Genomic DNA, 26,881 nt, shown 5'->3' with positions numbered 1-26,881 from the left:
TAAACTGCCAGGAACACTTATTCTTTTCTCAAACCTTTCTTTTTGGCCTTCACAGGTGTGATCAATGCCATGCAGTCTGTTGGAGAGTGTTAGCTCATTAATCATGTCTTGCCTCCTGGCCTCCTCTGTATGATGATTTGAAAATGAGGATTTCCTCTTAGCCCTATCCTTGTCTTTGTAAGGAGAGCCTGGAGGCTTCCCTCCTACTCTCAGGAGTTTTCAGAAGGTTTATACAATCTGGCCCTAAACTGCTTTTTAAATTTCTCTTACAGCCTCATCAAGTTACGGAATGTTGGCTGATGAATGGACCTTGGACCATAGATTATCAGAGCAAGAAGGCCCCTTTGAACAGAGAATTTCAGATCTGGAAGAGATCTTCGAATACAGGATGTTATATAGAATGTTAGAGAAACCTTAGAACATAAAACATCCGAGGTAGAAAGGACTTTGAAAGGCAAGTATTAAACAAGAAAATATTAGAACTGGAAGCAGTCTTAGAACATAGAATATCAAATTTGGAAGGGACTTTAGGAAGCAAAAGATTGGAATTGGAAAGGGCTTCTCTCCGAACATAGGATGCTGGAGCTGGAAGACACTTTCTTTTTAAATTGTTTACAACTATTTTATTTTATTTCAATATTCATTTTTATAAAATTTTGAGTTCCAAATTTTCTCTCCCCCATCTCCTTTCCCTCCTCCTCAAGACAACAAGCAATCTGATATAGGTTATCACATTCACAATAATAGTAATCATACTGAAAGACACTTTAGAATAGTTAGAATGGTTAAATCCCAGAATCTTGGTATTTACTTCCAAGATAAAAGAATCTCAAAGATCATCTGGTTCATGGGTTCCTGGATCCTTGGATAGACTTCAGGGTTTCTGTGCATTTGGATGCAAATGGCCCTAGAGATCACTGAAACACCAAAAAAGATGAAGAATCCCCGAGTCCACATCAGGTACCACCTTGCCTTGTTGGTGATCTTTTGACACATGTTGCTCATCCCTCCCCATCTAAATGCCTCCCCCTTGGTAGTTCTCAGCGGATGCTTGAGACATCATCAGCTTCTCCTTTGTCAACAGACCTCAGCATGAGCTCCTGCCTCTTACTGGCCTCTTAGAAAAATCCTATAGAGCACATTCATGCTGCTTAATTCCAGTGGGGAGAACTAGAGACACTGGGCACAAGTAGAGGGAGGCAGATTTTAATTAGATACGAGGAAGAGCTTGCTAACAATTAGAGCTGTCCAAAAAATGGAATGGGCTTGGAAAGCAGTGAATTCCCTCTGACTGGAGGTCTGTAAGCAGAGGCAGGATCACCCCTTATTAGATGCCAGGGGGATTTCTGTTCAGATGAGCACTGTGATGGGATCGGTGGTGTCAGACTATAGAAATAGGGGCCACTAAGCTGGACACAAAAATCTCCACAATCTCGTAATAACTTAGAAAATCACAAATGAACACTATTTATGTTTTATGTTTTATTACATTTTTGTTGATTTTGCTCAATATTTCCCAATTGTATTTTAATCTGGACTTAGCCACACGATGGGGGGAAGACCTCTGGATTAAATGACTTCTGAGTTTCCATCTCAGACTTATCCTTTTATTCATAGACTCTATGATTCTCAGACCCTTTTACTGAGAAAAGGGGCCATTTGTCGTCCATGGATATTGGCGCGGCCATTCCCCGATCATTTGCTGTCTCAGGGAATCTCGCTTAGCAGATTGGAAATGCAATAGGAGCCAATAGTGGAGTGAGTGGCTGCTGAAAGAGTTGGTGAGATGGGAGGTGTGTGCATGGAAATCTAGTGCCCAGGACAAAGGAGATGACAGCTCCATTGTTCTCCGGTCTGGTTCCACCGTACTTGGTGCTCAGTTCTGGGTGCCAAACTTTTGCAGGGACATTGACAAATTGGAAAGCATCTGAAGCTGAGGGAGTGGGGAACAGAATATGAATTTATCCACAATGTATTAGAAATATATTTATTTAAAATTAAAATTACATAATTGTAATTAAATCATAAATTAAAATTGTAACTATAATATAAACATATTCTAAGTATACATAAAATACATAAATATATTTATAGAAATTTTTGCATACAAAATCACTTTTCTATCACGTTTAAGGTTTTTCAGAGCACTCTCTTGAAATGGGGAGCAGTACGGAGGAGAACAGAGAAAAGAATACTGAATTTGTGGTCCCAAGATCTAATTTAAAATCCCAGCTCTGCCATTCATTTCCTGAGCAACTTGGGGCGAGCCAGTTAATTTCTCTGTGTCTCAGTTTCCTCATCTGTAAGATGACAGTACTAGATGTGATTGCCTCTAAGGTCCTTAACAGCTTTAAAGCTATGATGCACACAACAGCTTCAGGAGCTAAGTAGTGCAAAAATTGCTACATGTTGCATAGAGAATAAATTACAATTTAAAAACTTTGAAGAGGAAGCAGAGTTAAGTCCTCTCATGGAATGGAGTCTGGTGGTCAGAGATGGAAAAGGGGCACAGAAGTCTACATCAGAGATGGTTTGTGGCTGTCTGCAGTATCCTAGGGTGTGGGGACCGCATAGACATTGCAACTTATGAAAAGCATTGCCTTCATTCCTCCCAGGGCAGCTAGATGGCACCATAGGGCTTGAATGAGGAAGACTCATCTTCATGAGTTCAAATCTGAGCTCAGATACTTCCTAGTCATGTGACCTTGGACAAATCACTTAATCCTGTTTGCCTCAGTTTCCTTATCTATATAACGAGTTGGAAAAGGAAAACCAATCTGGGATTCTTGTCAAGGAAACCCTAAAAATGGAGATCACAAGGAATTGGACTTGATCCAATCAACTAATTGAACAACAACAGCAACCATCACCTCTTGCTCCTCGGTCAAAATTTCTGTCTCATCCCCTCAGGACTTTGGCAGGACTAATTTGAATTAAGCTGATAGTTTAACAAGTTACTCCATCCCAATGTTAACATGGGTTTCCAATGCTTGAACCTCAAAGGGATTTTGTAATGTAGGAATTTCAGACTATGATGGAATGAATGAATGAGGTCTTTATTAAATGCTTACTACTTTATTAAATCCTTACAAACTAAGTTCCACTCTCAAGTCATATTCTAAGGGGAAGAATATATATGGAAGGTTTTGGTTGAAAAACAAATGGACAGGTGCCATGTTCCTTAGGCTACAGAGGTTAATACATCATTAATTCCATTATTCCCAAGCATTCTTGGGTTCTCTCCATCAAGGTCTGAGAGGAGAAAATGGTCAAGTTGGCGACTATGGTTTGATTTGCTGGCACATGCTGCCTTCCATCTCTTCCTCAGGCAGAGAAACAACTGCAACAACTGCATCAATAATATCATAGATCAAGTGAGTGGGATCGATGAGTTAGATATTTGGGGAGCATATGGAGGTCTTCTTTCTGTTCACCTATCTGTGTGGCTAGCTCTGTTCCTTTGTTAACTAATAGAGATCAAAGTTAATTTAAATTTTGTATTAATCTTAATAGTGCAAATTGGCAGCTAAGTGGTATAATGGACATAGTGCTGGACCTGGAGGCAGGGAAGCCTGAGTTCAAATCTTGCCCCAGACACTCAAGAGTTTTGTGACCCTGGGCAAGTTACTTTACTTCTGTTTGCTACACTTTTCTCAGCTGTAAAACGAGAATAACACCTACTTTAGAGGGTTATTGTAAAGACACATGAGATAATATTTGTAAAGTATTTAGTATAGTGCCTGGCACATAGTAGGTGCCATAAATGTTTATAGTTTAGCACAGCCCTGAGCACATAGTAGCTGTCATAAATGTTTATAATTTAGCTCAGTGCCTGGCACAAAGTAGGTGCCATAAATGTTTATAGTTTAGCAAAGCTTCTGGCACATAGTAGGTGTCATGAATATTTATAGCCACCTTCATTCCCATTCTGAGTATGTAGAGACTTTATGCCCCACTATGCCCCTAGTCCCATGTGTTTTTAATTTTCACCATTGAGAACCCCCAGGAGAAGATCCAACGTTCTATCAGAGACTGCAATGAACGGCTTTACATAAACACCACTTAGTGCATTCAGAAGGAGACCCAGAGAATGGGTTTTCCTATATAACGGACAACACAAATGCATGCAGTTCATCTTCTTGATCCACCTTTATCAGGGCTTGAATCAGAGGACCTGGCACTGGACCTCAGCAACTTTCTGACCTCTTTCAGGTTCAATTTTCTCATCTGCAAAATGGGAGCGATATCCCTTCCAGCTCAAAATTCATAGTCTGGGCTTTGTAGCCACTTTGTAGAACTCAAGGCATTCAAACCTTCATATACATTTTCTTTCCCAGGTCTTTGATATCACAGTATGTCTCACCAACACACACTCTCTCTGCCTCTCTTTTTCTCTCCCATACTCCTCAGGGCGCCAGCACAAAGGTTCCCATCACACAGATGAATGAACCTCCATAAACATTCCTGTTCCACGTAGCTCTATCTCCCCTCCACGTGTCCTCCCCCTCCCCCCCAACCCCTGGACAATGTCTCATCATATACCGCTTAGGTTGTAAAAGTGTAGCTGGAAGGGACCTTGCCCATCATTTAACCCCAAGCCTTTCTGTACAGTGGAAGAAACTAAAAGCCAGGTAGTTCAGGACTCGTCCGGGTGGTGGATGGCAGGACCAGAACTGGAAGGCAGCTCTTGGGACTTCAAATCTAGGGCTCCTTTTCAATGTTCTGTGCTGCCTCCCTTTTTACATACCTTATTTACATAAACACATCATCCCTCTATATTTCTCTTTCTTGGCGGAGACACTGGAGCAGTTTGCTATTTCCTTCTTTAAATCATCTTACAGACAAGGAAACTGAGGCAAACAGAGTAAGTGACTTGCTCAAGGTTGCACAACTAGGAAGCATCTGGAATCTCAACATCTCTCAACATTTGCATCTCACACTCCTCTTATGCCTTCACATGCACTTCAATTCAAATCAATAAACATTTATTAACTATACACTGTGCACAAAGTGCATATTAGGAGGCACTGGATGAGATCCTAGGGATATAAATTAAAAAAAGAAACTAGTTACTGTACTCAAGGAATTTATATTCTACTGGGAAAGAGCTTCTGATTCTATAGAGTTAGTTTCACAATGACCAGGAGTCAGGGACTTGAGTTCGAATTCACTCTTGGACCTTTACTAGGTAACTCTGGACAAGCCATTTAACTCTCAATTTTCTCTTTTTTTTTTTTTTTTCTTTTTTTTTTTTTTTTTTAATAATAAATTTTATTTTATTTAATAATAACTTCGCATTGACAGAATCCATGCCAGGATAATTTCTACACGACATTATCCCTTGCAATCACTTATGTTTCGTTTTTTCCCCCTCCCTCCCTCCTCCCCCCCCCCCCCCCAGGATGGCAAGCAGTCCTATATATGCTAAACATGTTGCAGTATATCCTAGATACAATACATATTTGCAGAACCAAACAGTTCTCTTGTTGCACAGGGAGAATTGGATTCAGAAGGTAAAAATAACTCGGGAAGAAAATCAAAAATGCAAATAGTTCACATTCATTTCCCATTATTCCTTCTTTGGGTGTAGCTGTTTCTGTCCATCATTTCTCCAATGAAACTCAGTTAAGTCTCTTTGTCAGAGAAATCCACTTCCATCAGAATACATCCTCATACAATATCGTTGTCGAAGTGTATAATGATCTCCTGGTTCTGCTCATCTCACTTAGCATCAGTCCATGTAGGTCTCTCCAAGCCTCTCTGTATTCATCCTGCTGGTCATTCCTTACAGAGCAATAATATTCCATAACATTCATATACCACAATTTACCCAGCCATTCTCCAATTGATGGGCATCCATTCATTTTCCAGTTTCTAGCCACTACAAACAGGGCTGCTACAAACATTTTGGCACATACAGGTCCCCTTCCCTTTTTTAGTATCTCTTTGGGGTATAAGCCCAATAGAAACACTGTTGGATCAAAGGTATGCACAGTTTGATAACTTTTTGGGCATAATTCCAGATCGCTCTCCAGAATGGCTGGATTCGTTCACAACTCCACCAACAATGCATCAATGTCCCCGTTTTCCCGCATCCCCTCCAACATTCATCATTGTTTTTTCCTGTCATCTTAGCCAATCTGACAGGAGTGTAGTGATATCTCAGAGTTGTCTTAATTTGCATTTCTCTGATCAATAGTGATTTGGAACACTCTTTCATGTGAGTGGTAATAGTTTCAATTTCTTCATCTGAAAATTGTCTGTTCATATCCTTTGACCATTTATCAATTGGAGAATGGCTTGATTTTTTATAAATTTGAGTCAGTTCTCTATATATTTTGGAAATGAGGCCTTTATCAGAACCTTTAATTGTAAAGATGTTTTCCCAGTTAGTTACTTCCCTACTAATCTTGTTTGCATTCGTTCTGTTTGTACAAAGGCTTTTTAATTTGATATAATCAAAATTTTCTATTTTGTGATTGGTAATGGTCTCTAGTTCATCTTTGGTCACAAATTTCTTTCTCCTCCACAAGTCTGAGAGATAAACTATCCTATGTTCCTCTAATTTATTTATAATCTCGTTCTTTATGCCTAGGTCATGGACCCATTTTGATCTTATCTTGGTATGTGGTGTTAAGTGTGGGTCCTTGCCTAATTTCTGCCATACTAATTTCCAGTTATCCCAGCAGTTTTTATCAAATAATGAAATCTTATCCCAAAATTTAGAATCTTTGGGTTTGTCAAACACTAGATTGCTATAGTTGACTATTCTGTCTTGTGAACCTAACCTTTTCCACTGATCCACTAATCTATTTCTAAGCCAATACCAGATGGTTTTGGTGACTGCTGCTTTATAATATAATTTTAGATCAGGTACAGCTAGACCACCAACTCTCAATTTTCTCAATTCTAAAACGGGGATCAAATCAACACCTGCCTCGCAGGGTTATGAAGATCAAATGAGATAATTTTTAGCATATTGTAGGTACAACATAAAGATCTATTCCCTTCTTCCCTCATCACACACACATAGTATCACACACAGCCCTCACAGACATCCCTGAACCTTTGTTTTCTTCTTTCCTCCTCTTAGGCTAAGATAGACACATTTCCCCTATCCCTGGCTCTCTGTGTGTCTGTCTCTGTGTATTTGTCTCTTTCTCTCTGTCTGTCTTTCTCTGTCTTTTTCTCTGTGTGGTTTGTCTTTTTCTTTGTGAGTCTGTCCCTGTCTTTCTTTGTGTCTTTCTTTTGTTGTTTGTCTCTTTCTCTGCATGTCTCTCTTTTTCTGTGTTGTCTCTTTCTTTCTTTGTGTGTTTGTCTCTGTATCTATCTCTCTTTCTCTGTGTGTCTCTCTTTCTGTATCTGTCTGTCTTTCTCTGCATGTCTGTCTGTGTGTCTGTATCTTTCTCTGTGTTTTTCTCTTTTTCTGTGTGTCTGTCTCTATCTTTCTCTATTTGTCTGTCTCTGTGTGTTTGCCTCTTTCTCTTTGTCTCTCTTTCTCTGTGTCTCTCTCTTTCTCTGAGTGTTTGTCTCTTTCTCTGTGTCTCTCTCTTTCTCTATCCTTTTCTGTGTGTCTGTCTCTTCTCTGTGTGGTTTTCTCTTTCTCTGTGAGTCTTCTCTGTCTTTCTTTGCATCTGTCTCTTTCTCTGCGTGTTTGTCTTTTTTTCTGTGTCTGTCTCTGTCTTTTTCTGTATCTCTCTTTCTGTCTTTGTGTGTCTGTCTCTGTCTGTCTCTATGAGTTTGTGTCTTTCTCTGTGTGTTTGTCTCTTTCTCTGTGTCTGTCTCTGTCTTTCTTTGTGTCTCTCTTTTTCTCTGTATATCTATCTCTGTCTTTGTCTGTCTCTCTGTGTGTTTGTCTCTCTTTCTCTATGCGTCTATCTCTGTCTTTCTCTGTGTCTTTTTCTGTGTCTGTCTGTCTTTCTCTGCATGTTTGTCTGTGTTTTTCTCTTTCTCTTTCTATGTGTCTTTCTCTTTCTCTGTGTATCTATCTCTGTCTTTCTCTGTGTCTCTCTCTTTCTCTGTGTGTCTCTCTATCTCTGTCTTTCTCTGTGTCTGTCTCTTTCGCTATGTGTTTGTCTCTCTCTGTGTGTCTGTCTTTGTCTGTTTCTCTGTCTCTCTTTCTCTCTGTTTTTCTCTGTGTGTCTGTGTCTTTCTCTGTGTGGTTTGTCTCTCTCTGTGAGTCTGTCTCTGTCTTTCTGTGTTTGTCTTTTTCTCTGTATCTGTCTTTTTCTTTGTATGTCTGTCTCTTTCTCTGTGTTTGTCTCTTTCTGTGTGTTTGTCTTTGTGTGTTTGTCTCTCTCTTTGTGTGTTTGTGTCTGTCTCTGTCTTTGTGTGTCTCTCTCTTTCTCTGTGTGTCTGTCTCTGTCTTTCTCTGTGTCTCTCTTTTTCTCTATGTATCTATCTCTGTTTTTCTCTGTGTGTGTGTCTGTCTTTCTCTGTGTCTGTCTCTGTCTTTCTGTGTGTGTCTCTCTTTCTCTGTGTGTCTGTCTTCATCTTTGTGTGTCTATCTGTCTTTCTTTATGTGTCTGTCTCTTTCTCTGTGTGGTTTGTCTCTCTCTTTGTGAGTCTGTCTCTGTCTTTCTCTGTGTGTCTGTCTCTTTCTCTGTGTTTGTCTCTTTCTGTGTTTGTCTTTCTTTGTGTGTCTATCTCTCTCTTTGTGTGTTTGTGTCTGTCTTTCTCTGTGTCTGTCTCTGTCTTTCTTTGTGTGTGTGTCTCTCTCTTTCTCTGTGTGTGTCTCTGTCTTTCTCTGTGTGTGTCTCTCTTTCTCTGTGTGTCTGTCTATTTCTTTGTGTGTCTGTCTCTTTCTCTGTGTTTGTCTCTTTCTTGTGTCTGCCTATCTTTTTCTGTGTTTGTCTCTGTCTTTGTGTGTCTGTCTTTTTCTCTGTGTCTATCTTTTTCTTTGTGTGTCTGTCTCCTTCTCTGTGTGTCTATCTCTTTCTCTGTGTTTGTCTCTGTCTTTCTCTATCTGTCTGTCTCTTTCTCTGTGTGGTTTCTCTCTCCCTTTCTTTGTGAGTCTGTCTCTGTTTTTCTCTGTGTGTTTGTCTCTGACTTTGTGTGTCTGTCTCTTTCTCTGTGTGTCTGTCTCTTTCTCTGTGTTTGTCTCTTTCTGTGTCTGTCTGTCTTCCTCTGTGTGTTTGTCTCTCTCTTTGTGTGTTTGTCTGTCTTTCTCTGTGTGTTTGTTTCTCTCTTTTTCTGTGTGTTTGTCCCTGTCTCTCTCTGTGTGTTTGTCTCTCTCTTTCTCTGTATGTCTGTCTGTCTTTGTGTGTTTGTCTCTTTCTCTGTGTTTGTCTCTCTCTTTCTCTCTGTCTATCTGTCTGTCTTTCTTTATGTGTCTATCTCTTTCTCTGTGTGGTTTTTCTCTCTCTTTTTTTGTGTGTCTGTCTCTTTCTTTGTGTGTCTGTCTCTTTTTCTGTGTTTGTCTCTTTCTGGGTCTGTCTGTCTGTCTCTGTGTGTTTGTCTCTCTCTCTCTCTGAGTCTGTCTCTTTCTCTGTGTGTCTGTCTGTCTTTGTGTGTTTGTCTCTTTCTCTGTGTTTTTCTTTCTCTTTCTCTCTGTCCATATGTCTGTCTTTCTCTATGTGGCTGTCTCTTTTTCTGTGTGGTTTGTCTCTCTTTTTCTCTGTGAGTTTGCCTCTGTCTTTCTCTGTGTGTTTGTCTCTGTCTTTCTCTGTGTGTCTAGCTTTTTCTCTGTGTGTCTTTTTCTCTGTGTATCTGTCTCTTCTCTGTGTGTCTGTCTTTTTCTCTCTGTGTTTGTCTTTCTCTGTGTTTGTCTCAGTCGGTCTGTCTTTCTCTGTGTGTCTGTCTGTCTTTATGTGTCTATCTCTTTCTCTGTGTGGTTTCTCTCTCTCTTTTCTGTGAGTCTGTCTCTGTCTTTCTCTGTGTGTCTATTTCTGTCTTTGTGTGTGTCTGTCTTTCTCTATGTGTCTATTTCTGTCTTTGTGTGTGTCTGTCTTTCTCTGTGTGTTTGTCTTTTTCTGTGTATCTGTTTCTGTCTGTGTGTCTGTGTCTGTGTGTCTGTCTGTCTCTGTCTCTGTCTTTGTCTTTCTCTGTGTGTCTATTTCTGTCTTTGTGTGTGTCTGTCTTTCTCTGTGTGTTTGTCTTTTTCTATGTATCTGTTTCTGTCTGTGTGTCTGTGTCTGTGTATCTGTCTGTCTCTGTCTCTCTTGTCTTTCTGCCTCTGTCTCTCTCTCTCCCTTTCTTTCTCTCTCTCTCTGTCTCTGTCTCTCTCTGTTTCTCTCTGTCTGTCTCTGTCTGTCTGTCTTTCTGTTTATGTTTGTCTTTCTCTGTGTGTCTATTTCTTCTTTGTGTATCTCTCTGTCTTTCTCTGTGTGTCTGTTTCTTTGTCTATCTGTCTCTCACACATCTTCTTCCCTAGCCACTTGCTTCATTGGAAAAGTGGGTGAGGGTCAGAAGAAGGGATGTCCAGAGCCATGATGTGAACCTCAATTAGAAATGGGGGCTACTAAACCGTACATAAGAATTCTTGTGGGCTTTTTGATTTAGTTTTTCAAATGCAATATTATCTATGTTTTATTTTATATCTATTTATTTTGTTAACTATCTCCCAATTACATTTTAATCTCGTTCAGCCTCATTTGGGAGTGTTATGGTCTGCATAAGGCCCATTGACACTGTGCTTTCCCCTCATCCAGAGGGCTGCTCATCAGATCCCTCTAATTTTCTTGCTACCCCAGTTCACTACTGGGCTTGCTTTCATGAAGCAGACACACAGTCTCCTCATCTCTGCTAGAAGGGCGTGTAAATGCACTGTTGTGACTGAAAGTGCAATGGAGTGAGAGAGCAAGTTCAGCGTGGGAAGAGCAAGTGGGTGTGTTTTCTCTGTTTAATGTCATCCTGGGGATTCTTGTTTAAAAAACAATTGTGTGTATGTTCATCATTTCTGTTTGCAGCAGTCCCCCAATCCCATCCTGCACTCCAAGGGCATGTAGGCTCCGTCAGCTCCCTGGAACCTCTGCTGGAAGAGGTGCCCCAGCAGGGAGGGACTGGTAGTTCCAGGGACGGGCCAGTGGTGGGGAATGGGCAAGAGGGAGTTTCCCAAGCCATACAGACAACTCATCCAGGTTTCTCCTCTGTCACTCTTTTTTCTCTCTTTTGCCTTGAATATTGTAGGGTAATTATCAGAAGAAACAAATGCAGATACAATTTTCAGGTTAATATGGGAAAAGATATCCTTTTAAAAAGGCATAGATAATTTTCAACATTTACCCTTGCAAAACTTTGTGTTCTAAATTTTTCTTCCTCCCTTCCCTGCCCCTAGACAGTGAATAATCCAATATATGTCAAATATGTCTTTGTCTGTCTGTTTTTCTCTGTGTGCATTTCTTTTATACATATTTCAACATTTACCATATTGCACAAGGAAATTCACATCAGAAAAGAAAGAAATGAGAAAGAAAACAAAAAGCAAACAACAACAAAAAAGGTGAGAATACTATGTTGGGATCCACACTCAGTTCCCACAATTCTTTCTCTGGATGCAGATGACTCTCTCCATCACAAGTCTATTGGAATTGGCCTGAATCACCTTATTGTTAAAAAGAGCCATGTCCATCAGGATTGATCATCCCATAATCTGGTGGTTGCCATGTACAATGATCTCCTGGTTCTGCTCATTTCACTCAGCATCAGTTCATGTAAGTTTCTCCAGGTCTCTCTAACATCATTCTCCTGGTCATTTCTTACCGAACAGTAATATTTTATAACATTCATATACTATAATTTATTCAGCCATTCTCCAATTGATGGACATCCACTCAGTTTCCAATTTCTGGCCACAAACAGGGCTGCCACAAACATCTTTGCACATGTGGGTCCCTTCCCCTCTTTTAAAATCTCTTTGGGATATAAGCCCAGTAGAGACACTGCTGGAAAGCATATGCACAGCTTGATAACTCTTTGGACATAATAAGAAAAGATTCTCTAACAAACTGAGAACCTGGTTTCAAATCCCAGCACTATCATTAATGACTCCTCTGTGTTCTTTGACATATATTACTTAACCTCATGTCAGCTGAATTGTTCGTGCATAAGCCCATTTGGATATTTTCTTGGCAAATATATTGAAGTAGTTTATTCTTTCCTTCTGCACCCCATTTTACAGATGAGGAAACTGAGGCAAATAAGGTGAAGTGAGTTGCCCAGGATTATACAGCTAATAAGCATTTGAAGATGGATTTAAACTCAGGCCTTCCTGCCTTCAGACTGGATGCTCTGTGCAACGAGCCAGTCACTTCGCATATAAAAAAGAGAGGTTGGATTTGATGGAAGTTCCCTTCATCTATGATCCTAGCAATGGGACTGCCTTGAAAGATAGTGATCTCCCTGTAAGTGAAAGTATTCAAGCAGAGGTACAAGAAAGTACCTATCACAGATGATGTGATCCTTGCAATCAGTCAAACTCTTTAGACTGTTCCACCTCTGAGATTCTGTGATCCTGAGTCTTTGATTCTCAGATTTAGAATTCTTCTTCTAGTGTGTTTTTATTTTTGGCTGTCCCTCTCTTCTTTCCATTCTAACTTTGATCTCATCAGAACAGACCTCTCTTTTATTGCCTTATTTTTGGTCATTTCTGTTTCAACTTCTCCTCCCTTATTTCTTTTGTGTGTGATCTCTATTAATGACTGCCTCAGCTATAAATATTTATTCTGTTCCTCAAAATATTTTGCCTTATCCTTTCTCTTGATTGCTTTCTTTATACCCTATTTATTTACCTATTTTTAACCTCTTCTCTTTCTAAAAATACAGGATTTGGGTTAGCCTTATTACCATAGCTCAAATAACATCCTACAATCTTAACTTTATAGATTTAGAGCTGAGACCAACCTCAGGGGGCAGAGAGACTGACCCCTAAGTTTTACAGTTGGGAAACTGAGGCCTAGAGAAGATGAGACTTGCTTGAGGATATCCAGGATATAGAATAATAGGATCAGAGATTCAGAACTAGTTCTTTAAGGATCATTTAATTCAGCCCCTGTATGTTATAAACTTGTCCAAGATCACATGGGAAGAGGCAGTGCTAGAATTCAAACTAAGGTCCTCTACTTCCAAATTCAGTGTTCTTTAGTTTATATTTAGGTCTAAAGGGGAATCTTAGAGATTATTCCAATTCTTTCATTTTATAGAAGGGGAAACTGAGGTCCAAAGAGGTGAAATGATTCAAACCCATGTGATCTGACATCGGGTTCACTCTTTTTTCTACTTTATCTCCTACTTTAGGTGCTAGAGGTAATTTTCATTATAAACAACAATAACAGCAGGGAGAAGGTTGACTCTAGTTTAGAACTCCAGAGCTGAAAAGGAGAGGCAGAAACAAGGGGACAATGACTTGTCTAAAGTCACCTAACTAGGAAGAGGAGGAACAATCTCTTGTGAGCACCAGTCTGCACCTCTTTTCAGCTTGCCATATTGCCTTTCTCTCTGTTCTCTTTCCCCCCAAATCCTCCAGTTTGCCTCCCTTTTGGGGACGGATGCATTCCTCTTAGCGTTAGTGTGTATATAAATAAGCTTTGTTCTGTTCTCCGTATTTACAGACTGATTGCAAACATTTTCTTCCATCTGTCACTTGATAGCTCCTGTCCCATCCTTCTCATCTCTTTGTCTTGATATAATCAAAGTCCCACCCCATCCCCCAGCAAGCTCTGGTAGGACTGGAAGAGTTTTCTTTGTACAGAGTGGGGAAAATAGAGATATTCAGAAAAAGAGTCTCTTTCCCCATCCAGTTTGGGCCCATTATCAATCTGGGGCCCAAAGCAGCTGTGCAGATCCAGAAGGCAGGGCTGGAAGCCAGCATCAGGGAGCTGAGAGACAACTACCCCTCCCATCTCCACTTCTTGCTCTCCCTTTCTCTTCCCATCCACTCCTTTCCTCTCTCTTCTATTCTTGCATTTCCCCACTCTTTCTTTTCTCCTCCCCATTTCCTAGTTCCTCTTTCCCTGTCCATCTCTTCTACCAAATCTTCCCTCTTCCTGCCTTTACCTCTTCTCTTTCCTTCCCTCTTTCCCTCTCTCTTCCCCTTCTCTCCTGTCTTACTCTCCCCTCTTTCTTTTCCTCTTTTCCTCTGCTCTCGTCTCTCATTTCCTTCCTTCCTTTCCCTTTCCTCTCTCTCTCCTTTTATCTCCTTTCTTCCCTCTTCTTACCTTCTTTCCTTCCCCCCTTTTCAATGGATTCTCAATCATTCATTTAGACCTAATCCATGCTCATGGGATCTTGGACCATTTTTTTTTCTGTTCTTCCTAGCTAATTTGTGACAATACCCACCTTTCATCCCAGTCCTCCTCTCCTCTTCTCCTTCTCCCTATAATTTAAAAGGCAGGTGTATTTCTTTCTTTATTAAAAAAATTGATTTTCTAATTATCAAGAAGTATGAGATTTTTTTAAAGGGCGTGTGGAGGGAAGGAAGCAATGACATCTAGATGGCCAGCTCATTATTAATCCAGAGCAGCAAGAGCCTAACCTTCAATCAATCACCTGATGTGTGATAAGATGCTCCGGGAAGGGCTTTTCTCCTCTCTCCTCTCTCCCTTTTCCCTCCTCTGCCTGTATCGCTCCTTGATTGGAGACTCTGTGGAATAGGAGAAAGAACAGTGGATTTGAATCCAGAAAGCTTCAGTTTGAATGGTATTAACTACTTATGAGACTCCAGGTAATTTACTTAACTTTGTATTGCCTCAGTTTCTTCAAATGGGGAATGAAGGGGGTTAGACCAGATAGCTCAGCTTTACAGCTGTGATTTCTCAATTTTTCTTTCAGTAAAACAAAGAGGTTAGGTTAGGGTTACAGACTATTTATGGGGCTTTGGGTCCCAGTTTTCTCAGCTGTATAATGAGGAGATTGTACTACTTGATCCCCAAAGCCTCTTCTAGCTCTAAATCCTATGATCTCTGTCTGCCTCTTTCTATTGTGAGCCGTAGTGCTAATAATTCAAGTGAGACCCTCTCTGAAATGATTAACATTTCCAGTTTAACTTCTGTTTTTGATTGTATCCCTGCCATTAATCTTTCTTTTTCATTCACTCTTCTCTTTTCCTATCCCTCCCCACCCCCATTGCATTTCTCACAGAGCCAGACAATTCAATTTTCATTTCAATTAAGATTTATTGAACACTCCTGGAGTCCAAGGGAATCGTCAACCATCAAAGACGCATGGGAGACACATCCCTGCCCTCGGGGAGCTTACAGGATGAATTAGAAGAGATGGATATTCATTCATTTCTTCCTTCATTCAACAAAAAATTATTAAGTGACTACTCTGAGCAATGAAGGAGCTATATACTAACAAAGGGAGATGAATATAATATAGTATGGACAGACTATAAGTGATAATACCATATTCTCTGAGTCATAAGCTCAAAGGAAATGTAGCTGCTTTTTGGGGAAAATGTACACCATGTGGGCTGAAGGAAGATAATGATAATAAAGGCTAGGTGGTACAGTGAATAGAACTCTGAGCCTGCATCCAGGAAGACCTGTTTTCAAATTCAGACACTGAAGATCTGTGTGACCCTGAACAAGTCACTTAAATATGTTTGCCTCAGTTTCCTTTTCTGTAAAATGAGTTGGAGAAGGAAATGACAAAGCACTCCAGTATCTTTGCCAAGCAAATACCAAATTTGATCACAAAGGATCTGAAACTAGTGAACGACAACAACAATAATAATGTGTTTATATTTTCATAGCAACTTATTCTAGTAACGTATTTTATACATATCATAACCAATATTTATTTAGCTGCTTTAAAATTTGTAATGCCCTTCATGCATATTGTCTCATTTTTCATTACCACAACCCCAAGGCAGGAGGAATAAGTGTTATTATTATCCTCATTTCACTAATGAGGCCATTGAGCCTAGGAGGGTAAATAATTTGTCCAGAATCCCATAGCTAGTAAGTATTTGCATCAGAATTTGAACTCAGGTCTCCTGGCCCTAAGCCTAGCACTTGTCCATTGTACCACCTTGCTACTATTATTTCTCTTTATCCTTATAACAACTATATTGGGTACTTGCTACCATTACTGTTTTCCAGAGGAGGAATTAGAGGTTGTGAGCTTGCCCAAGGTCAACAGCTAGAGAGGGTAGAGCTGGATCTCATTGATTCTGGGCACTGTGTCTTTTCTATTGCCCTCAGAATATCACTATGTGCTGTTGATTCTATTGAAGTTGTCTGTTTGTGTATGAAGTGTGAAGTCCAATTGGCTTCTCTTGCTAGGGGAGGTGTTGACTGATAAGGAGTGTTTGGGGAGATGAGATTTAACGTGGGGTTTGGAGGTTGGCAGGCAGGAAGAAGAGAATGGGCAAATCAAAGCCTTCCTTCCCCTTTGTGATTCTTTCTGCTGTGACAGATAGAATGGGATTTGGGCAGGTGAGCTATACGGGAGGTAGAGTAGATGACTGGGTCTGAGCTTTATCTGATAGGCCAGTGGGGACCCCTGCAAAATATTGCTATGTTATTTAAAAATTTGAGGAGGGTTGCCTCTAGCAGCTTCTATTCACCAAATAAATTGTAGGGGAAAGAGTGGAGATGAGATGACCAACTTGACCCAATGGAAGAAGCTTTGGTGCAAGAGAAAGTTTCTCTTCATACTCTGGTCTTTGGGAGTTAGTTTAATTTTTTTATACTTTCAATAAATAAAATAGAATGAAGAATAGAATCTATTTTGAAGGGGGCACAATCTTTTTAAAGAATAAAGGCATGCATCTAGGGGAGGGAGTGGAGGGAAGGAGAGGAAAAGTTGGAACAGAAGTTTTTGTAAGGGTCAGTGTTGAAAAATTACCCATTCATATGTTTTGTCAATAAAAAGCTATAATAAAAAAAGATAATAGAAAAGAATAAAGGCATGAAAGAAACGTTATAGTTCCAGTAGGACATCTTAGGGTTTCTGGCTCAACCAGTTCTTCATGGACTGGGATAGGATACTGCCTGTCCTTTTAGGATCTCCAGCAAACTAGACACTCAGAATCTTAATGAAAAGCCAGCAGTCTTGAGGCAAAGACTCAATAAAATGTAATGAAATGGTATCTTTTTCTCTTTTAAAAAAGTGATAGAAATATATTTGTCCTTGGGAAAAAAAAGAACAGAGATTTCAGGAGATTAGGATGTGTTTCCAGGTAGAAGATCAGTCTTCTATTCCTGGTATAATCATACTTCTCTGTGTGATCTTGGATGAATGACTTAGCCTTTCTGGAACTGAGATTTTTCTTCTGTAAAATGGGCTTGTTGGACCTCCATGATGCCCTTTAGATCTGAAATTTCTCTAGGTGTTTATAAAATATGGAAATCAGAGGTTAAAGTCCTGGATCATGATGCCAAATGAGTGAGTGAAAAGAAAGGGATGAATATGAGAAATATTGAAAAGAAAGAATTGTCAGAACTTGGTAATAGATCAGAATTGGATTTGGGGATGGGGATGGTGGTGAGAAAGGAGGAAGTGAAAATAATTTCCAGTGGTTTGAACCAAGGGATTAATTAGAAAAGTAGTACAACAAATGGTATTGGAGTAGGGAGGGATAACAATTCAGAAGGAGAAGGAAGAATTATTTTAATTTTTCAAAAATTAAGTTTGGTCTTACTAAGTAAGACCCACCCCCCCAGAAGGTGTTAGCAGGACATCCAAAAGAAAGACTTGGTAAATAGTGAAAAAGTTTACATCTAGAGGAGGATATCTGGGAAGCCTTTTTAACAAAGATGATAGAGAGTAAGATCACTTGGAGAGAGTGTGAAAGACTGAGGAGGAAGCCTTGGGGAGCACTATGGCAGAAGAGGAATGAGCAAAAAGGTAAGAGGAGAATTAGGAACCAGTCTGGTAGCAGCAAGGTCCTGGAGGGAGAGTCCTTTCTGAATTTGAACATTCTACATTGTAAGATACCAAACTATAAGATTCCTTCTTTCTCTGATATTCTGTGTTCTGTTGTCCAGCTTTCTAAGTTCTCTAGCATTTTATGTTCTATGATCCTTTACATCTTTGATATTTTATGTTCTAAAATTCCATCCAGGGTCATGAAATATAGATCTTTCAGGTGGAAGGGATTTCCGTGACCATTTAGCTAGTCCAGCCTTTGCCCCAAAGGAACCCTACCTTAACATTTACTTGAAGATTTTCTTTTTGACAATCTTTTTTCCAATTACATGTAAAAACAAATTTTAACATTTGTGGTTTTTTTAAATTTTGAGTTCTAAATTCTCTCCTTCCCCTCCCTCCTCTTCCCCCTCATTGAGAAGGCAAGCAATTTGATAAAGGTTAAACATGTGCAATCATGCAAAACATATTTCTATGTTAGTCACATTGTGAAAGAAAGCAGATTTCTCCCCTCCCCCCAAGCAAGAAAAATAAAGAACATTTTTTTTAAAGCATGCTTCCATCTGTATGCAGATTCTATTAGTTTTTTCTCCGGAAGTGGACAGCATTCTATCATGAGTCCTTCAGAGTTGTCTTAGATCATTGCTTTGCTCAGAATAGCTAAGTGTTTGTTCCTCGTACAATGTTGCTATTACTATGTACAATATTCTCTTGTTCTGTTCACTTCATCATGCATCAGTTCATGTAAGTCCTTCCAGGTTTTTGTCAGAGCATCCTGCTCATCATTTTCATATCACAATTGTTTCCCATCACAATCAAATACTACAACTTGTTCAACTATTCCACAGTTGATAGACAAGGTAATAGAATCCTGTGACCAGTGCCAGCAAAGAGTCCCTGTACTTCCTGATCAGTTGTCTGATCCCTGCCACCCATTGCCATCTGTGGCCTGAGAGCTCCAGAAGCTGCTGTTACTACAGATTCAGTTCCTCTGGGCTGGACTGAGGAAGACTGCTCCACTCTCACCCTAATGAGGTACTCTATAGCTTTATACAATCTCTCTGTCTCTGTCTCTTTTTTTCTCTCTTCTCTCTCTCTCTCTCTCTCTCTCTCTCTCTCTCTCTCTCTGCCTCTCTCTCTTCTCTCTATCTTTTCCCTGTTCTTTCTCTCTCTCCTCTTTCTCTTTTTCTCCCATTCTCTCTCTATGTATATATAGTTTTATATTATATTGTATATTATATAAAGCTACATACATATATTTATATACAGCCATGTATCCTTTGTCTCTTCCTCTCTCTCTCTCTCATTTCCCTCCTTCCTCCATGCAGCATCTCTGACTTGCCTAACTTTTGAATATTTATTCTCTTGCTACTGCCTTCCAACTTTACTTACCCCTTCCTATGCCCAAAGGATTTCCAAATTACTAGCACAAGAAGAATTTTCTAATTCTTGACCCACAGTGTCTGCTGGCATATAAAGTCAGGTTCTGCACAGTCCTGCTCATCCAGACCCTCTGTGGATCATACCATTTCTCCAGCTTGGTATATTAGCTCTTCTCTTGCTTATTTGGAGGACATCTCAACTTATCAATAACCCACCATCCTCTAGTGTATTATTGGTGGAGTTGTGGACTGATCCAACCACTATGGAAAGCAATTTGGAACTATGCCCAAAGAGCTATAAAATTGTGCATACCTTTTGATCCAACAATACCACTCCAAAGTTTATATCCCAAAGACATTTTTAAAAAGAGGAAAGGACTTATTTGTATAAAAATATTTCTAGCAGCTCTTTTTGTGGTAGCTAAGACAGGCAATTGAAGGGATGCCCATCAATCGGGGAATGGCTGAGCAAGCTGTGGTTTATGATTGTAATGAAATATTACTGAGCTATAAGAAATGACAAGCAGAATGATTTCAGAAAAACCTGGAAAGACTTACATGAACCGATGCATGATGAAGTGAACAGAACCAGGAGAACATTATGGACAGTAACAGCAGTATTGCAAGATGAAGAATTGTGAATGACTTAGCTATTTTCAGAAATACAATGATCCAAGACAATATTGATTAAGCATACTATTTGCCCCCAGAGAAAGAACTGATATTGTTTGAATATATACTGAGGCATGCTAGTTTTCACTCTTTTTCTTTTATTTGAGTCTTTTTTGTATAAAATGACTAATATGGAATTGTTTTATGTTATTGCTCATGTATAACCTGTATCTGATTGCTTACTGTCTCAGGGAGGAGAGAGGGGAGGGAAAGAAGGAGGGATAGAATTTGTAGCTCAAAACTTTAAACAAAAACATTTTTAAAAGAAAATAACCCCCCATTCTTCATTCTGATCTCTACCATGATCTCTTACTCTTACTTTCTTACTCTCTCTTCCTCTGTTACTCTCCTCTCCACCTTTTCAAATGTCAGTTCCCACACCATCCCCTGCAGGAAGCCTTCCCTGACCAATGATCTTTCCATTCTGATACAAGTGCTAGTTTTCTTGTGAGGATGAGTCTTCAGCACAGTTCAGTTTGAGACTAGATTGTTCTTGATTATTAGGAGAAAAAGCTCTTTCCAGTACCTGACATTATGTCTTATCAGTGAAGTCTGGGGCTCTTCTAAAGTTCTTGAGGATTTAAGTGCTCTAATTGGTCAGGGAATATAGACCTGAGCTGTGGGCAGCCTTTTCTGAATGCTAATTGGCCAGAGAACGCATGCCTCAAAGAGTGCAGATGGTCTTTGCCATGCGCATGATTTGTCTTTGGGATAACTCTTCCTTGGTGTATAGCCAAGACCTTCAGTGGCCTTAGTTGAAGCTGCTTGTGGTCTAGGGGGAGCTTTATCAGGAACTAGTTCTCATAAATAACTAGAGGTTGATGAATAGTGATGTTGGGTGGTAGAGATTATTTCAGGCTAAATCTTCTCATCTTGGGTACTAATAAGAATTTTTAAAGTGACCTTGAGAGAAGCTGCTGTTAATTAATGTGGGGGCACAGACTTCTGCAGTTACAAGAAGGAAAAGAAGCAAAACCTGTCTAACTTGGAGCATACAAACTCAAGAGGCTACAAGAGGCGATTTTTCAAAGAAAGTTATTAGCTCTTAACGAGCAAATAAAAAGCTTACTCACAAACCACACTTAAAAGTGTTTGTTCTCCTTAGGAAAATGTCTGCCAAAGTAGAGTGGGGGGTTGGCATTTTAGTGGATGATAAGTGATGATGATAATGCTCAAATGGATCTGTGGTCTCATCTATTTGGAAATTCTCTTCAATGATAAAACAACACGATCTCTTCATTTCTGCTCATTCTGTTGATTTGTTCAAGTCCTTCCCTAAATTAAAAAAGTATGTATATATGCATATATATGTATGTACTTTTCCCCAATTACATGTTAAAACAATTTTTAGCATTTGCTTTTTAAAAAATTTTGACTTTCAAATTCTATGCCTTCTTTCTCCCTTCCCTCCACACTCTACACCCCACCAAGATGTCAAGCAATCTGATATAGGTTATATATGTGCCATCGTGTAAAACATTTCCATATTAGTTATTTTGTACAAGAAAGCTCAAATAAAAGAAAAAAATGAAAGAAAAAAATGAAAAATAGCATGCTTCATTATGCATTCAAATAATATCAGTTCTTTCTCTGGAGGCAGATAGTATGCTTCATTATTAGTCCTTTGGGATTGTCTTGGATCATTGTATTACTGAGAATAGTTAATTTATAACTATTTATAATTCTTTGTCTTATAACATTGCTGTTAACTGTGTATAATGGTCTCCTGATTCTGTTCACTTCATCATGCATCAGTTCATGTAAGTTTTTCTAGTTTTTTCTGAAATCATCCTGCTTGTCATTTCTTATAGTACATTAATATTTCTTACAATCATATGCCACAGCTTATTTAGCTATTTTCCAGTTGATGGGCATCTCTTCAATTGCCAATTCTTAGCCACTACTATAAAATTTTTGTACAAATGTGTTTCTCACTTTTTCAGATGTCTTTGGGATATAGCCTTGCAATGGTATTGCTGGATCAAAGGGTATGCACAGTTTTATAACCTTGTTAGACATAGTTTCTAATTACTCTCCAGAATAGTTGGATCAGTTCACAAATCTACCAGCAGAGTATTAGCATCCCAGTTTTCCCACATCTCCTCCAACATCTATGACTTCCTTTTTATTAGCCAATCTGATCTGTCCTTTCCTAAATTCAACAAAGGTGTTCCATCCAATGTGCTATAGGACATTTCTTTGCTTTCTCTTGACTGTACTCTTGTCAGTAACAAGAACAGTAGCAGTAATTCCAGTTTGATTCATTACTTAATTTCAGTTCTATAAGTAGAAATGTAGATATCTGTAGCATCTAGAATGACAAAATAGGTCTCAGTAGTCAAAATAAGACACTGGTTAATGGAAAAAAATGGCTCTCTAGTACAACATTGCACTTTAAATATCAAAAAAGCCTATTTTCTACCATCTCTGGGAGGAAAAAAGTCATTTCATTCCTTTCTCTCCCTCTCCCAAGAAAGGATCTGGGTTATATAGAATAGCAATTTGGTTCATATCTTAATTATTACTCACATTTGTACAGGTAACTAGTGAGAATGGTGGTCTGGAGTTAAATGATTCACTTCAGGTCACATAGGTGGTGAAAGATTTGAACTCAGGTCTCTTGAATTCAGAGATATTCCTGCCATAGTACATACATGGTTTAGGAGTCGGGAACCTGGCTATCTGCTAGCTGAGTTGACCTTGAAGTCCATTTTCCTCATCAATATCCAAATATCAAAAGATGTTATTTTATCAGCATAGGTTGCTCCCTTCACAAATGCAGAAAGAGATTTCTTTGTCTCTTGGTAGGTGGTCTTCATGCAGGTGAAAAACTTCATCCTCTGGTGGCTAACTTCTGGTGATGTTCCTCTTCAGGATTAAGTAGCTTCTCAGACAATTATACTCAAGATCCTTTCCAGCTCAGAATCTTATGAATCCTGTGGAAGATTATTCATGATGTAAAAGAGGCTTTCTCCGTTTGTAACTTCTCTGTGGGAGTCAGACAAATCCTCCTGTAAGTTCTGCTAAATGGATTATACCTATGGATATGAGGGGAATAGGAAGGCAACCAAAGCAGAGCTATGGACTCCACCTTTTGCGACAACCCAATTGAAGGTTTAAGAAGAGAATAAATTGTAGCCCATTAATCAGAGGCCAACATTTATTTCAATTAATCACAATGCTGGCAAATATCAAATTAAAAGAGACAAACAGAATAAGCCAATCAATACACCCAATTTTTCCCTCTGTGGGTTCAGGTTGGTGGGAGACAGAAAGCTAATTTATGAATCCATTTTTTTCTCATTAAGCACAAACATAAAGAACCATATTTGCCAGTTTTCCAAATGCAGGGGATTCTCTTCTTGCCTCTTCTCCCTGGATCCATTCATTTCTTCATCCAGAGAGGTAATTCTGGGATGTAATAAGAGTCAGCTGGGGACAAAATGGTAAAGAAGTGAAGTTTGGCTTTGGCATCCTAAGCACTATCTCCTTTTCTGTGCTCTTCTCCTGTAATTGCTAGTTACCCTCTCTTCTGAAATAATCAGAGCACTTTAGAGCTGGGAGGGACCTTAGAGATTGTTTAATATATTCTCCCCATTTTTCGAATGGGAAAACTAAAATCAAAGTGAAATAAAAAATCTAAGATCATATAGCTAGTTAGGAGCTAAAAATCAGTTTGTTCTCCTAATCATTGTCTAGTGTCCTTCTCATCGTATCATGTATTTCAATCAAAATAACCTCAATTGACCTTAAAAAGTCACTTCTATCTAAAACAGCTTATTCCCCATGTTACTTATTATCTCTACTTCTTGTTCCATTGCTTGAACTAAACTATCTCTGAGATCCCTTTTGTTCATTCATTCATTCACTCAACAAATATTGACTGGATGTTCATTTGATTACGTTTTCTGGTCCTAGGCACTGGGGACGCAAAGATAGAAACACAAAACAGTCCTTCCCTTAAGCAGCTTCCTATCTTTTTGGGGGAGGAATCACACATACATAGATAAATAAATACAAAAAAACTTAGAGTTTTACAAAGATGAATTCTGAAGATGAAAGCCAGGTAGTTTATAAGAGTGTCATTTGGTTGTGAAAAAATAATGTAGGAATTGCTAAAGTTTAAAAGGAGCTGAGGATAATGAAGGAAGGGATTAGTAACTCTTTTTTTTTTTTTAGCTCTGTTAGGGAAGGGAGGATATTAAAGAGGTAAAAGATAGTTCCTTTGGGGTGGATGGGATGATGATAACTAGTAACAGAGAGATGACAGAGCTGATAAATCTCATTTTACTTTTTCCTTTTGGCCACAGAGAATGACCTTTTCTCTGAAAACAACTGACCCAGAAACAACTAACAGTAAGTTGATTCTCAAAGTAAGAAGAGAAAAAAATCTGAAATACTATGTAATATGAAAAAATTACCATAGGACTAGGAAAGAGCAGCTCAATGGTGCAGTGAGATAGAGTGCCAGACATGGGATCAGTAAGATATGAGTTTAAATCCAATTTTAATCATTTCCCATATGTATGAATCTGGTTTGAGGAAACCATAAAAGGGAGTTAATGAAAGTACCTAGCTCCTAGGATTATTGTGAGCATCAAATGAGATAATATTTGTAAAGTGCTTTGTAAGCTTTAAAGTATATTAAGTATAAAGTATATATGATGATATATATATGATATATGAATGGTAGCCAATATTATTAAAAGGAAAGTACTATCATAATTTCTAGAAAAGAGAAGAGAACAGAGTTGCAAGCTATAGGCCAGAAAGTTCTTGGGAAAATTCTAGCTTGACTCATTTAAGTTTTGTGTGTAGAGTGTGAATAACTATCAAAGGAGATGTAATTACAAAGAATTAACATGGTATCATCAAGGATGGGACACATTGGACTAATCTTATTTGTGATACAAGACACGAGAATCAGATCAGGAGAATGCTGTAGATATAATTTGCCTAGATTTTAGTATGGTATTTGATAAAACATATCATACTATTCCCATGGAAAAGATGGAGAAATATGGGTTAGATAATAATACAATTAAATTGACTCAGAACTGGTTGAATAGCAGGACTCAGAGTCTAATTGTTACTAGGTCAATGTCTCAACTGGCTGGAGGTCTTCAGTGTAATGACCCAGTGATCTGTATGTGGTAACGTGTTATTTAACATTTTTAATCGAAGACCTGAATAAAGATATACCAAGCATGCTCATTAAATTTATAAATGACCAAAGCTGAGAGGAATAGCTCTCATTGGTAGACAGAGTCAGGATTCAGGAAGATTTTGACTAGCTGGAAATTTGGGATTTATTAGTGAGGTAAAATTCATTGGGATGAATAACACTTGGGTTCAAAATATCAACTCTATTACTAAGGCTGCAAGGGGTGTGACTGGACAAAAGTTTGTTGGGAAAAAGTTTTGGGAGTTTGAGTGGACCACAGATTTAATATGAGCTAGCCGTAGGATGTAACAAAGTCCCAAAGGTAACACAATCTTGGAGTGCGTTAAGAGAGGCAGAGCTCCTTGGAGTAATGAGGTGACAATCCTGCAGTGAGAAGCCAGGTAGAGCAATGGCTTAGAATCAGGAGGACCTGAATTCAAATGCAGCTCCAACATGTACTGTATGATTTGGGCAAGTCTCAGTTTCCTCATCTATAAAAAGAGCTAGAGAAGGAAATGGCCAAATACTGTAGTGTCTTTGCCAAAAAAAAACCCAAATGGGGTAATGAAGAGTTGGACAATGCTGAATAATGCTCGTACTAAAGTTCTGCTGAATTCTGCCCTAATCCAACGACGCCTGGACTGTTGTGTTTAATTGTAGGAACCACTAAAGTGGAGCTTGTGCAAAGGAAGGCAAAGGGAATGGTGTAGTCTTGACTGAGGTTTGACTGAAGGAACTGGGGCTGTTCAACTTAAAGAAAAGATGACTTAGGGGGAAGGTATGATAATGGCATACAAGTATGTGAAAGGCTTTCATGTGAAAACTGAATTAGATTTGTTTTGTTTATCTCTAGAGGGTAGAACCGTGAGCGATGGTTGAAGCTGCAGAAAGGCAGATGTATGCTTGATGTCAGGAGAAATTTTCTAATAATTAGAGCTGTCAAAAAGTGGACTGGACTGCCTGGGGAGGTAGCAGAAGGCTCCTTTTCATTGTAGTTCTTCATGCAGAGGTCAGAATACCATTTGTCAGGGATGTTATTACAGACTTTCCACATGGGTAGGGATTGAACTAGATGTTCTATCGATGTCCCTTCCAGTTCTAAAATCCATTGATTGTATGTGTGTAACTAACACTTATTGAATGAGTGAAAGAAAACTTAGATTGCTAAGTCAATTTTGCAGATAAAAAAATATTTAGTGCTTAGATGTGACTTTCTTAAGATCATATTTTAAGGAAGCAGCAGAGTTGATATTCACGCTGAACTTCCTGGCTCTCACTGAATGTGCTTTCCAATAGCAGAGGACACAAGCATCATTTATGGTTAGGGATCTAGCATCTTTGGGATATTCTATAACCACTTAGAGATTCCACAGAATTCCTCAGATATACAAAAATCTTCCCTGGACAGCATCTAGAAGTTCCAAAACATTTGTCCCATCCCAGCCAAATTCCCATTCTTTTAATATTTGCATAGCAATCAACTATTTGGAGTGAAGTAAGCAGTTAAATAATCATATTCTGTTATAAAGGACTCCTTAATGTGTGGCTTTTTCCAGGGTCCACTGCATGGGGGGGAAAACCCCATAGATTCACAAATTATCAGATCACGAAGAGCCTTTAGAGATTGTCTGGTCCAATCCCTTTGTTTTATGGATGAGGGAACTAAGAGATAGAGAAACTAAATGCCTTGCCTGTGGTCACACTAGTACGGTAGCTTACTTTAGAGAATGGACGGTTTAAAGGCCGGAATGTCGGACTTGATGAGAGGAAAACTAGGATACTAGTCATGTCTCAGACACTTTCTAAGCAAATCATACCCTCTCAGAACCTCGGCTTTTCCACTTGTGAAATG

The sequence above is a fragment of the Antechinus flavipes genome, chromosome 1, assembly GCF_016432865.1.
Source record: "Antechinus flavipes isolate AdamAnt ecotype Samford, QLD, Australia chromosome 1, AdamAnt_v2, whole genome shotgun sequence".
Lineage (NCBI taxonomy): Eukaryota > Metazoa > Chordata > Mammalia > Dasyuromorphia > Dasyuridae > Antechinus > Antechinus flavipes.
This window is presented reverse-complemented; position numbering follows the sequence as displayed.